Below are 12,773 nucleotides of genomic sequence, written 5' to 3'. Positions count from 1 at the left end.
CAGCAGGAAAAACTGTCGTTTTAGCAGGGCCTGTTGCAATAGGACAAGGGATAATGGTTTTAAACTAAAAGAGGGTAGATTTGGATGAGATACAAGGAAGGCATTTTTTACTCTGAGAGTGGTGAAACACTGGAACAGGTTGCCCAGAGAGGTGGTAGATGCCCCATCCCTGGAAACATTCAAGGTCAGGTTGGACCAGGCTCTGAGCAACCTGATCTACTTGAAGGCGTCCCTGCTTACTGCAGAAGAGTTGGGCTAGATGAGCCGTCCAACCCAACCTAATACATGATTATATCTCCTTCCAACGGTACACACGGTTCTGTACTTCTTCATTTGGTTTGGATTGTGTATTTAACCAAAACGGTCTCTGCACAGATCCTTTGTGTCACAGCTACTGAAATGCCAACTCCCAGCTGCTGGAATAATACAGAGATCAGCAAACTATCAGTGGGTAGGCTGAGGGCAGCTCACAGTCTTTAGACAGAAAATTGTTAAAGAACCCTTTTCTATATACTGTTATATGCAATGACCAGTATCAAAAGCAATTAGGGATCCCATTTACTTTCCTCACTCTAGCTCTATGTTTTATCTAATAAGCTGGTGGAAGAACTTTGTAATTGTCCTGGAACAGAAAACGATAAATGACCCTACTTGAGAGATAAGTCTGTGTTCTTAGTTCCCTCACTGAACAATATGTATATGTAAGTTCATCACCTTTAAGAAAAAGAAAGTGAACTGGGTTTGAAGTTAAAGGGAGCTGAGTATATGGTGAGCAGCTCTGCTGAACTTCTTGTTATGCTACTTGGTATGTAGAGCAGATAAATTTCACCAAAAATGTCATATTGCTTGACAGTGATTTTCCCCGATACACTAAGGAGTGAAGCTGAACTCCTTCCAAGAAAACAAATGTATTGTTATATCAAGGGATAAAAAAAAAAAATAATCTGGGAACTACTGGCAACACTACAGGCATAACACTAAACTGTCGAGTATAATAAAAATACATGAAATAAAATAATGCGAGGCAGAACAGCAAAAAATAGAAGATGCGGGTAGTAACTAAGATTTACCTATACTAGGAAATGCAAAATATATATCAGAACCAGAACTATACTGTAACAGTAATGTAATTACCTTTATTGCAAAGTGCATCCAAATCTAGCAATTGTGTTGTAATTCTTGCCAGTGAAGTTTAGATTGAATCACTGACAATGAGACCCATTAGCTAAAGACTAAATCGAAGTATTGTAAATGGGGAAAATGCCACAGCAATATAGCATAAAGGGTCTCTTTGACCAAAGAGCTTTGTAGGATCACACTGTGGCTCTACCCAGCTGAAGTCATCACTTTCAGAGTAGTGCAACTAGTCCTAGAGAGCTGCCATTTTAATCACATTAAGAAAACCTCAATCCACTACCATCCACAAGTTTCTAGCACCTTGAAAAACTGGAAATATAGGAAAAAGGAAAAAGTACCAAAACTAAAAAAAAGATATTATACATCTGAGCATAATTTAAGCTATTTTACATTTAGATTGGTTTTCATGCAAGTGATACAAAGGAAATCAAAACACAAGCATATGCTGTTTAGATGAGCAATCTTTAAAGTCCTTTCACTCTAGTCTTCCCGTTGTAAATTGTCCTAAGTTACTGGAGTCTATGATACAGCACTTTGCCAACAGGGGCAAGCTCCTTCCTCAGATATCCTTTACAGCACAGAAGGTTTCACTAGAGAGGGAGAGAATTTTTCTCTGGAGAAGCTTCAAATTGGCTCTAGGGTCCCTTCAGTCAGGTTATTACAACATAGCAATAACACAGACTTTTGGAGTTCCAGTTCTGTGTAAGCCAGGGAGGGGCCAAGGCCTGCAGAAGTATTCCCTGACTTTGCTTCTTTCCCTGCCAAAATCTTGTTTCCTCAGCCCTTGATCAATGCACCACAATTGGATCTTTCTCCCCTACAACTGCCCTTGGCTATTTTGCTGGTCACGGTTTCTGATGAGAAACATGGCTGAGCAGAATAAAAGAACAGAGAAAAAGGAACAGACTCCCTTCTAAATTAATCTCTAAAGAAAGGAGATACCAAGTGAGATGGATTGGCTAAAATAAATTTTGACTTAGCTTTCAAAAACAGGAGCATGTGTGCTTTCAGTAACCTTTCTGTTCTATTGATTCAGGTCCTGCTTATCTTAGATCCCTCTCTTTTACTCCTCACATAAGAAATCTTCTTGTGCTGACAAGAGTTCTGTTTATCTTCAGTAAAATAATAGTAATTAAAAAGTGGAAAATAGGAAAGAGTATGCCCATCCTTTGCTGGAGCACCGCAGTAATTATATTTGCTTATGTTAATTTTAATTATGTAGCAATGAGCGTAGTTGCAAGATAAATTTGCTTTGCAAACGTGCTAGTAAATACAGTATTGAGCACTATAGTAAGGGGAGGACCATATCTGTCTGCAGGTAAAGTGGTCTCAGCTATTCTGTTCAGACAGATGGCCTTAGCTTTCACTAAGCTTCATTTCCACAGAAAAAGAAAGACATCGTTAAGATGGGTTATCACTCAGTAGATTTAATGGAGAGATGGTGCATTTCTGTTGTGGTTATCCGTGTGTTTCTTTAGAAGCAGCAGTATGGGAAAAAAACAAGGAGGAAAATGATGTCTATATAGATATTACTCTTCCATGGATTTAAAAGGAAGCAGTTGCCTGTTTTCTGATACTTTTCATTATTTTACAGTCTTCTGTCCCATACATTATGAATTAAAGACCTCCTGAAGACTAAAGAAAGAGACAGAAGATACAGTCTGCATGTGCACAGAGATAACTTACACCAGAGCTGTCATTAATTTATGCTTAGGGAAGCCTTTCACGCAAATGATCGTGTAGAAGATATTTAGCCCTGTTGAAACTGGATCAGGTTGTGAAGCGCTGTGAATGTTTGTCACTTCCATGCTATTTTCGCAGTTAATCGCAGTTAATTATTAATTTTGAGCAGTTTTGCAGTATTGATGTGATAAGCTTACCTGATTTCTTCACAAAAAGCAATTAATACTTTAGTTCACTGTGCATTGGGAGGGGAGAAGAAATCTGGTTTACCTAACACAAAGGAAAACCCCATACAGTGATAAGCAAAACTAAAATTTGAAAAATTACACTTAAATAAAGACTAGTTCTAAATGGAACACTTCGTTACAATTCTAAACTCCTCACTTTGTTAAAGAAAACCTTCAAAAGGTCTAGATCACCTAAAAAAAAATCCAAGCATTAGTTTGAGAACAAAAAAATAAAGCATAAACTATTTAGACTTTTTCCATACTTCTTTTTTTCCTGGCTTCCTTCCCTAAAATGGAGAGGCTAGTGGAATAACAATTACATTTGCCAAAAGCACTACTGTCACCAGACTGTCACTTCAAGAAGTTCTGATGAAAAATATCCCTGATCATTAATTTGATTTGTTCTAGTCACTGATACCTTTCACTGGGCTGTACAGAAACTCCTGCTGCCTGGAACATGCCAGCTATATTCACTCAGATAGATATTTACGCTTTCATTAAGAACACATTATACCAGCATCACTACAGATACATTTTCATCTGTACTACTAGCAAAGCAGTTAAAGATAAATCAGTAGAGCTATAAAACCCAAGGGAGTTAAAATTGCAAAGCTCACAAATAGTAGATTACAGTCAGTAAAATCACAATCAAACATCACTATGCTCCTGATTTTAAACAGTCCTGTTCCAGCTGTGCTCATTACTCACTATTCATCACTGGTTCCCTTATTTGAAGATTTTAGGGACTGAAATTCTTACGCTGGTATTTATAACATCAATAAGAAATACTGAGAAGAACAGTTCCCTAATACTGGGTCGTGAGTGCTGTTAGACCAAAATCCACGTAGATGAAGCATTTCTTCCTATAAATTATCCTGTTAATACATTATTGAAGACAACACCACAAAAAGTTTTCAAAGCTCCAGCACTTCTTATCATTGAATGTCATTTCCTAATATCCTAGATTATGATCAATAGTTTTCTATATTGCTTTCCAAAGTACACTTCACCACACTACCCTTATGTGAAACATAAGTACTGCGTCAGTGCTTTGGCCCAGATTCATGAGGGACAACCAGGAAAAGTCACAATTCAAGCTAGGTGTCTAATAACCCTGGACAAAGCACAAGGAGACTTCAGCACCTAAAAATGGATTAGTAAGTCAGCACACTGGAGGAAGATGATGTTGCAGGTGGCTGCCTAAGCCACCTAATAAACCAAAAAATAAATGAATGTGTAAAATTCAATTACACTGTCCTCCCCATGCCCCAACCCTGATACACTTACATGTAGCCTGAAGTAGACCTGTGTGTTGGACTGGGTCCCACAGACCCTTTTTGTACTTAACTGCTCCAGACAACCATTTCCTTCTTTTAAGCAGCGTTTACTGTGGTGTGCTCAGGTTTTGAGAGCAATGCTGTGTTTACTCCTCCCCCTTCCATCTCCACATCTGCAAGTGACTGATTACTTGCTTATAAGCTGAAATGGGGCATTCCCTTGGGAACCGAGAAATGCAAGTTTGAATCTCTTTCAGCTGGAGGGGTTATTGATCCAGACCCTCCTACTCCTCCTACTTCATGATCACTAAGTGGACTGATCTGATATTACACACAAACTGGTTTACCTTCCCTCACTACCCCTCCACTTTTTTTTTTTTAGGGGGAAAAAAAAAAAAAAAAAAAAGGAAACACCAACAGTCTTAGCCCCCTGTATGGAAATCAGTGCTATCAGCACCCTGCAATTCCAGCCAATTCCACCTTCACCTTACTGAGGAAGAAGGACAAGTAACTTTGTTACTATCAAGCTAGTTCGAATGCAAGATGTTTAACCTGCCACACTGCCTGTGGATTTTTACAGACCTAAAATTTAGGTAGAAATTAGGTAGAGCAGGAAATCTATTTCTACCTAAATTGCAGAATCATGACCAATGCACTTTTTTTTGAGATCGCCTTAATTCTATAAAACAAACAATAAAAAAAACAAATTGCAGACCTACAAAATCTTATTTCTGACTCTCAGCTGGATTTGAAATTACCTTATAGAAAATTAAACTGATGGATACTAGCCATTAATCCTTCTCAGCACAGAAAGTACTCTTCTCATGTTGTCATGAAAAATGAACCATATTCTTTGAAAGAAGGAAGGACTTGAATATCAATCTGCTGTCAATCAGTCATGGCAATTAAGAACAGCAGCAGCTACTCCTCCCTTGCTTGAACTCCACCCACTGGACATTTTTACCCGGTGTGTGCATTGACAGATCTTCACTGGGTAATTTATTATTGGAAGCTAATGGCTGTATAGCAGCCCTTCACTTCTACTTTTGGATTGTCTGATCCAGGACAGCATTAATTATCACAAAATAACCAGCTATACAAAAACCTCATGACAAAAAAAAGTGGATGTGTGATAGAATGAGCAAGAGAGATATAATGATTAAGGTGAAGAAACTGGTCAGGAACCAGTTCTCAAAGCATCTTCATATGCTACCATAATGTGGAAAAAAGCAGAGACTAAGCTACTGGCAAACAAGAGCTCCTCAATGTTTCATCTTGTTCTGAAAAGGAAATTTGTTCTGAATGCTTTCAGATGGATGTTATTAACCAGTCACAGTCTAGAACATGAAAGCCTGTATAACAGCAGAACCTTGACAAAAAATAGGGAGCACCACTGAATTAAGATCGTCTAGTTGCGCCTCGGGTTTCTGTGAAGACACTTCAGAAATAATTCAGTAATTCATTCAACCAGGGCTCCGCTGAGCCTAGGTATTACTTATATATCATGCAATATGAGTGAAGAACCTATGATTTGCCAGAAGACAGGCCTCTAAACGATCTTTGTGCTTTGAGCAAATTAAAAAAAAAAAAATAAAAAGGAAGGTAACATCTATGAGACAGAGTGAATAACCATCCCACAACATACAGTTTTATGACTTCAGCTTCTCCTACAGCAGGCTACGTGATCCTGCCCAGAGGCTTTTAAGAACAGGATGAACAAGCTTCTGCCAGGAATACGAGACTTGTTTAATCCTGTCTTCCGGCAGAGGATGGATCAAACGACCTTCTGAGGCCCTAATGATCATGTTTCCTACGGCAAAAGTTCCTCTGTCCACTAGCCAGGTCAGAATATACACGCTTTCCCTTCTCATTTCTCTTTTTGGCAGAGCAGCCTGCTTCTTTAGATAAATAGTTGGAGAAACTGTCCCTATATACAGAGTTTGCCGCCTAGAGAGGGCTGCGGGTTGGAGGAAGGAAGTTATCACCTTCCCCATTTTGTAGACTGGCTGTTGGACGGAAAGAACAGGAGCCTTAGGGAGAAAAAAATTTAAGCTCTTATTTACAGTTGAAGCCTCAATATATCCTCTTGACCCTACCTGCCTAAAGGTAGGCACCGGTTTAAACACATTCTTGAATCAGGAACTGACAGAACAAATGACTCATTTAACTCAAGGGACTCTATGGTACAGTCAGAATTGGAAGCTCTGTACACAAGTTGTTAGCCTGTGAATCAGTGACAAATTTATCCTTTGCCTCTCTATAGTAGCGCAACAGGGAAACACTTGATGTTTATCCGATTTAAGACAAGCCATGCTAAATACTGTATCTAAAATGGAACATTAAGATGGTGGATGGGGAAGAGGAGGCAAAGAAACAGGCTGGGAGGGAGAAGAATTAGGGATGACATTTTATGTCTTTTAAAAGTCTGACCTTTTGGAAATATCACTGTGTACATTTTAAATATTAATAAAGGCACTAGCTGTTAGAAGGCACAGGGCTGTTGTCGGGAGGTGACCTTTTATTGAAGTAAAAGAAAATTGACAGTTTTATTAGCCATGGAGTACTGCAAACAGAAGCTACAGGAAAAAAGCAAGCAAAAAAGCTGTCATTGTAATTAGCTACATTCTGTAAATTAATCTGAGGATGTGGCTGTGTCTAAATATTGCTGCAGGTCCCTCTGTATCTTTGTCCAGACTTGCCAAACAGCTTCGGAGTGAAAAAGCATAGCATTTCCCATTTCAGTTCTTTAAAGAGATGATGTTCCCAGAGAAAACAACCATGACACTGGGACAAAAATCAATGGGATCGTCATAACTCCACGATGATCGCTTCTGTGTGCCATTACAGGCATCCCCATTAGCAGCTCTGAGCAAGGCTGGCTTGTAAGAGTCAACCAGAAGACTGGTATTGTCTCAACATTGTCATCAACGACTAGGCCCCAACACCTGGACTAACGTCTTGACATGAGTTTGCAGTGGCTCGCTGAGCTGGCTGTTATCAGACATGGAAACCTTGGAGAAAGGACTGAGGTACAAACAGTGTTGTTACCGTGGTACGAAGGTACGAACAGCGTTGTTACCTGGTTCAAGTCTATTTTACTGGAGCAGCAAAGAAAAGAAAACCACATAGCTGCTGTCGAAGAAGATGGATTGCACTGGCTGTGTCAGCACCGATGAAGAAATCTTGAACCTCAGTTGAACTTTCCTCATTATAATGTCATTATAATATAAAAACACACCTCCTGGTAAGAAGTTACCCGCCTCCAAAGCTGACCACACCTCAGACACTCCTCTTTGGGCATGCGTGGAAGCCTTACTCCAGACAGGGGGAGACTGGCACATCTCCACGGGACAGAGGTGGAGTGGAGGTGGGTCCAAGGAAGAGCAAGGTGTGCAACCTAGCATAAAAGATGGTTCCTCAGTAACTGAATGTTGAAGATCTGCCCCGCTGAGAGACCACAACAGTCAAATAAGCAGCAGTGGAATGCCTTCTGGATTTGGGACCATATGGTCCCGTGGTGGTAGCTATTATCCTCTTTCCCCCCCTTTTTACCTCATCTTTCCTATTATTCTTCCTATTGCATGCCGCTTTACGGGGAGAACCAATAAAGTAATTGCGTGTTGAAAGCATAATTCCCTGGGCTTGATGCCATTTCTTTTTTCTGCACTATGGGATCACAGCTGAAACAAACAGTCACACATCCACCGAGGACTGGACCGTGACATGGGTACAACCCCTTTTCAAGCATCACCAACAGAAGGACTAGAACAAGGATCAGACAGCTATTACCCTCAGACCTATTTTTGCAACTCAGGACTCATTAATCTAATTAAAAGATCCTTGTTCAAATGACCTAAACTTATTCAGACTAGAACTTCGGTGCTACATGACTAGGAAAGAAGTGAACGCTCTACTGCTTCATCCCAAACCATTTGGTTATTATTAGAACTAAAACAGCTGAATTAACTTCTTGTCTTCATTTTGCTGGTCGTAATCTCAAGGGTTCAGCCGTCTGTGATCCAAGGCCAGCTGATACAGCACAGCTGTGTAACCTTGACTCAAACTTCTGAGAAAATTGCTAAGTTGTGAGAATAAGCTGTGAAAAACAAATAGAGTAGAGACATCCAAGATAAGAAAAGTAAAATTGTAGGCAAAGGTAAGATTGTTGAGACTGGAGAGTGAGCAGCTCAAGGACTTGAGAGAAAAACACCACCAACATGAAGATACATAAAGCCCTGCAGGAAAAAAACCAAACACCAACACCAGAGACTTGGAAGTTGACAGTACCTCATCGAGTATTTCTGTTTCAAAGAGGAACAGAGGTCATTCCTTCCTCACCTGACTGATGACTGCCTAGCCACTTCCCTTTAACTAGGATAACAAATTTATGAAGAGTTAATTCAGACTCTACAACGCCTAATATGAATGAGGGAGCAGAGAAGGAAAGAAAAAGAAAAAAAAGAGAGCCCCTGCTTGTCCTTCAGATATCCTTTACTGACAAATAAGGTGCTACATAACATTTTTGCACTTCACTACCATTTACTTAATGTGATAAGATAAGCTCTTCATATAGTTCAGCTCCATTCCGTGTTTTTTTCATTAGTTATGTTATAGTTCATACCACAGAAAAAGCTGGGTTCATAAACTATATCTAATATTGTAGTCCTAAAGGGCAAAATCTGCCCTTCCTTGTGTCACATTCTGCATAAACAAGGCATTTCAATGCATAGGATTTAGAGTTGATGTGCACCCCATAAAGCCAGCTAAGCCTATTCTTGAACATGGTCCCACCAAGAAGGCTAGTGGGAACGATGAGGACTTAGAAATAGCGAGCAGCACAGGATTCACTCTAGAGGGAAACAAGTCCGTCTTCATCTCTTTTTGACTCCCTACAGCTAAGGACCAGCACACTCCAACAAAGCAGTTTTGCTGGTGTAAGCAATGGGTGGTGGTTAATCTATAGATCCTGGGGTTTCCTACCACTCAAATACACTGTAGGTACGCATACAAAAGGATAACTAGAACTTCAGAAAAGACCTTATTTTTTTTAATTTAAATGAAGGTGTAATTTATTTTCCATTCTCTTTTTTTTTTTTCTTTTGAAATTACATTCTTTGGCTAGCAGAACACAGGCTACATTTGTTTGGAGAAATAGACCAGAAGGGAAAAGTTAAGTCTAAACCAAATATTTATTCTGAATGCCAGAATTTAATCAGTTAATTCACAAAGAGACATCAATGTGAGATCAAGTACAAGCTAAAAATATGGTCAGGAAGTCATGGGTAAGTCAAATGGGACAGAAAAGACAGTGAAGTAATTGTAAGGAGATTTACGAGTCTGTTACCTGGAAAACTAATCCAGGTAATATACTATTTTTTATTTTAAAGTACCGCAAGGTACTTTAGACACTAAGAATGTTAACAGTAACACAGAAGCACTGTGAAAGAGCATGCATCTATCCTCTTACTACTTAGTTCTATTTAGAGATGCCCAATTTCTCCTTCCTCTTTTCCCTTTATATTGACAAAGTTTAGGATGCCTTGAGGGCATTGTTGTATTCCAACAGTATGCAACCCGTGAAAGAAAGACATGGCACTCCATTGAAACTGAGGGCACAACTAGTCCATTTCAAGGAAAAGAGACCTGGCACACACCACTGAAATGCAGTGCACAGAAGGTCATACAGCCTTCTGGGACAAAAGCTTCAACTGAAAGTGGAATTAATGACTGTGACACCTGCTGATGTCAACGGAAACTGTCCTCTTTGACTGGAGACTCTAGAAATACAAACCCCTCCTCCTTACACTTCCACTAGTATTCACACCAGAATTATCCAGAACCAGGAGGTTATCACAGCATTGACATCTCATATAAAAGGAAAAAAATATTATAAAAAAGACTAATTGCCAGCTAGAATTTAATATGTCATTCTGTAGTGGTATCACTAAACTTCTGCTGAATGAAGTCTTTGTCCTCTCTCAATGCAGAATAGTAAACGTTCAAAAAGGTACCAAATTTGCAAAGTTCCAATGTGAATGACAGAGTTATTTGGGGTTATAAGGAAAAATAGACTAAAGAGGTAACTGCTACAGTACATTTTGTGATAACGGGAATGAAAACCTTCACAAAAACAAGTCGCTATAACAAGTTTTCTTTATTAACTTATGTGACCTCAAAAAGAAAGATGCTTCATCCTCAGAGGTCTTGAAGACACCGAGTAGGCTGGGGAGTATCCTTTTGCAAAAGGGATTAAACTTCTTTGATTCAGAATAGCTACAGTTCAGTCATTTCAACAAAATTTACATAGTCTGTCAGTAACTAAGACATTACTTTGAGCTACGGACAGGGAATCCTCTCTTCTGAGCACTTTCCATCCCAATCTATATCTTTACACTTAAAGTGGCAAAACATGAATTAACGCTCTTTGATAATGCATTTTCCCTTGCTATCAGGAAAATTATTCAGTTTTGTAGTTTCCTGTTGGGGAGACACAGGGAATGACCAGAGGACAGAAGTCTACAGGCAAAACAATTTCTCCCCTTTGCTTTCAAGAAATATTTTGGTTCTCCCCAATCCCTGGATTTGTAGCTGTCTTGAAGTTGAAAAGCAGCTTCCTGCTGTACTGCAACCTAAGCTCGCTCCTCGGTGTATGTGAAAAGCTAAGTTACTCTCTAGGAAAATGGCTAGAGATTTCGTATTTTTGTCCAGAGATATGAAGACATGAAACATCAAACAAATATGAAACATTCAACAAATACTCCAGCAGAGCTTAAGGAAGCATTACCCATGCTATCCAGAGGGACCTGGACAGGCTGGAGAGGTGGGCCAAAGCCAACCTCATGCAGTTCAACAAGGCCAAGTGCAAGGTCCTGCATCTGGGTCGGGGCAATCCCAAGCACAAATACAGGCTCGGCGGGGAATGGCTGGAGAGCAGCCCTGAGGAGAAGGACCTGGGTGTGCTGATTGACCAGAAGCTCAGCATGAGCCAGCAATGTGCAATCGCAGCTCAGAAGGCCAACCGTATCCTGGGCTGCATCAAAAGAAGTGTGACCAGCAGGTCAAGGGAGGTGATCCTGCCCCTCTACTTCACTCTTGTGAGACCCCACCTGGAGTACTGCGTCCAGCTCTGGAGTCCTCAACATAAGAAGGACACGGACCTGCTGGAGTGCGTCCAGAGGAGAGCCACGAGGATGATCCGAGGGCTGGAGCACCTCTGCTATGAGGAGAGGCTGAGATCTGGGGTTGTTCAGCCTGGAGAAGAGAAGGCTCCGGGGAGATCTTATTGCGGCCTTCCAGTACCTAAAGGGGGCCTACAGGAGAGCTGGGGAAGGACTTTTTACAAGGGCATGTAGTGATAGGACAAGGGGGAATGGCTTTAAACTGGAAGAGGGCAGGTTTAGATTAAACATTAGGAAGACGTTTTTCACTATGAGGGTGGTAAGGCACTGGCACAGGTTGCCCAGAGAGGTTGTTGAGGCCCCATCCCTGGAGGTGTTCAAGGCCAGGATGGACGTGGCCTTGGGCAACCTGGTCTAGTGGGAGGTGTCCCTGTCTATGGCAGGGGAGTTGGAACTCGATGATCTTCAAGGTCCCTTCCAACCTAAACCATTCTATGATTATATCCAGGCTGCGATACAGTACCTTTTTAATGCAGTCTCGTCTACAAAATCACTTCCTGTGAATCTACGCATGCCTGTCCAGGGACCCTGCGCTAGTCCTGTACACTACTAAACCCTAAGAATTACTTAGATGACCAAAAGTCCGAAAATTTTACTTCTCAGCAACCGGTATAAATCAGAATTACAATTTCATTGAAAGTGAAAGTTTGGACCAAAGATACATCATCCATCAATACTATACCCTGGATACCTGAGGAGTGTGACAGGAAAATATGTAGATGCCTAATAGCACACAAGAGAAGACCACAATTATCTGCTAAAACAAGACGTCCTTTCGGAAAAAGTTGGGGCTTTACAATAGCTTCTTCATATTCCTGTTCTAGCTAAAACATCTGGTCTCAGCAGCAGAAGTCTTAATATTTGAATTAGCCATCTTCTTCCTTTTGAAATGCAAGGAAATTACACGATACTGAACAACTATCACAGGGGAGAGAGGAAAGTAATCCAGATAAACAAGAAGAGAGTAGAAAACCTGGAGATGAGAGAAAAGGAAGGATAAGTCTTTTTGTTAGCTTTTAATAAGTCACATAGTTAATATTTACAGAGCATGTTACATCTGGAGGGATGTAAAGGTGTTTTGGCATAGTCTGGATATACCAGAAATATCCAGGCCAACATTTTGAAGTCAATATTGGTGTTTTAATCAACAGTCTGCTCTGTCTTTGCACATACATTTCCTGAGGGTGTTTCCTACCTCTACCAGAACATGGCGCAAGCAGCTTGTGCTTGCACCAAAGAGATGAGTAGGAAAAGACATTTTAAGCATATGG

The sequence above is a fragment of the Charadrius vociferus genome, unplaced genomic scaffold (assembly GCF_000708025.1).
Source record: "Charadrius vociferus isolate BGI_N301 unplaced genomic scaffold, ASM70802v2 scaffold455, whole genome shotgun sequence".
Classification (NCBI taxonomy): domain Eukaryota; kingdom Metazoa; phylum Chordata; class Aves; order Charadriiformes; family Charadriidae; genus Charadrius; species Charadrius vociferus.
This window is presented reverse-complemented; position numbering follows the sequence as displayed.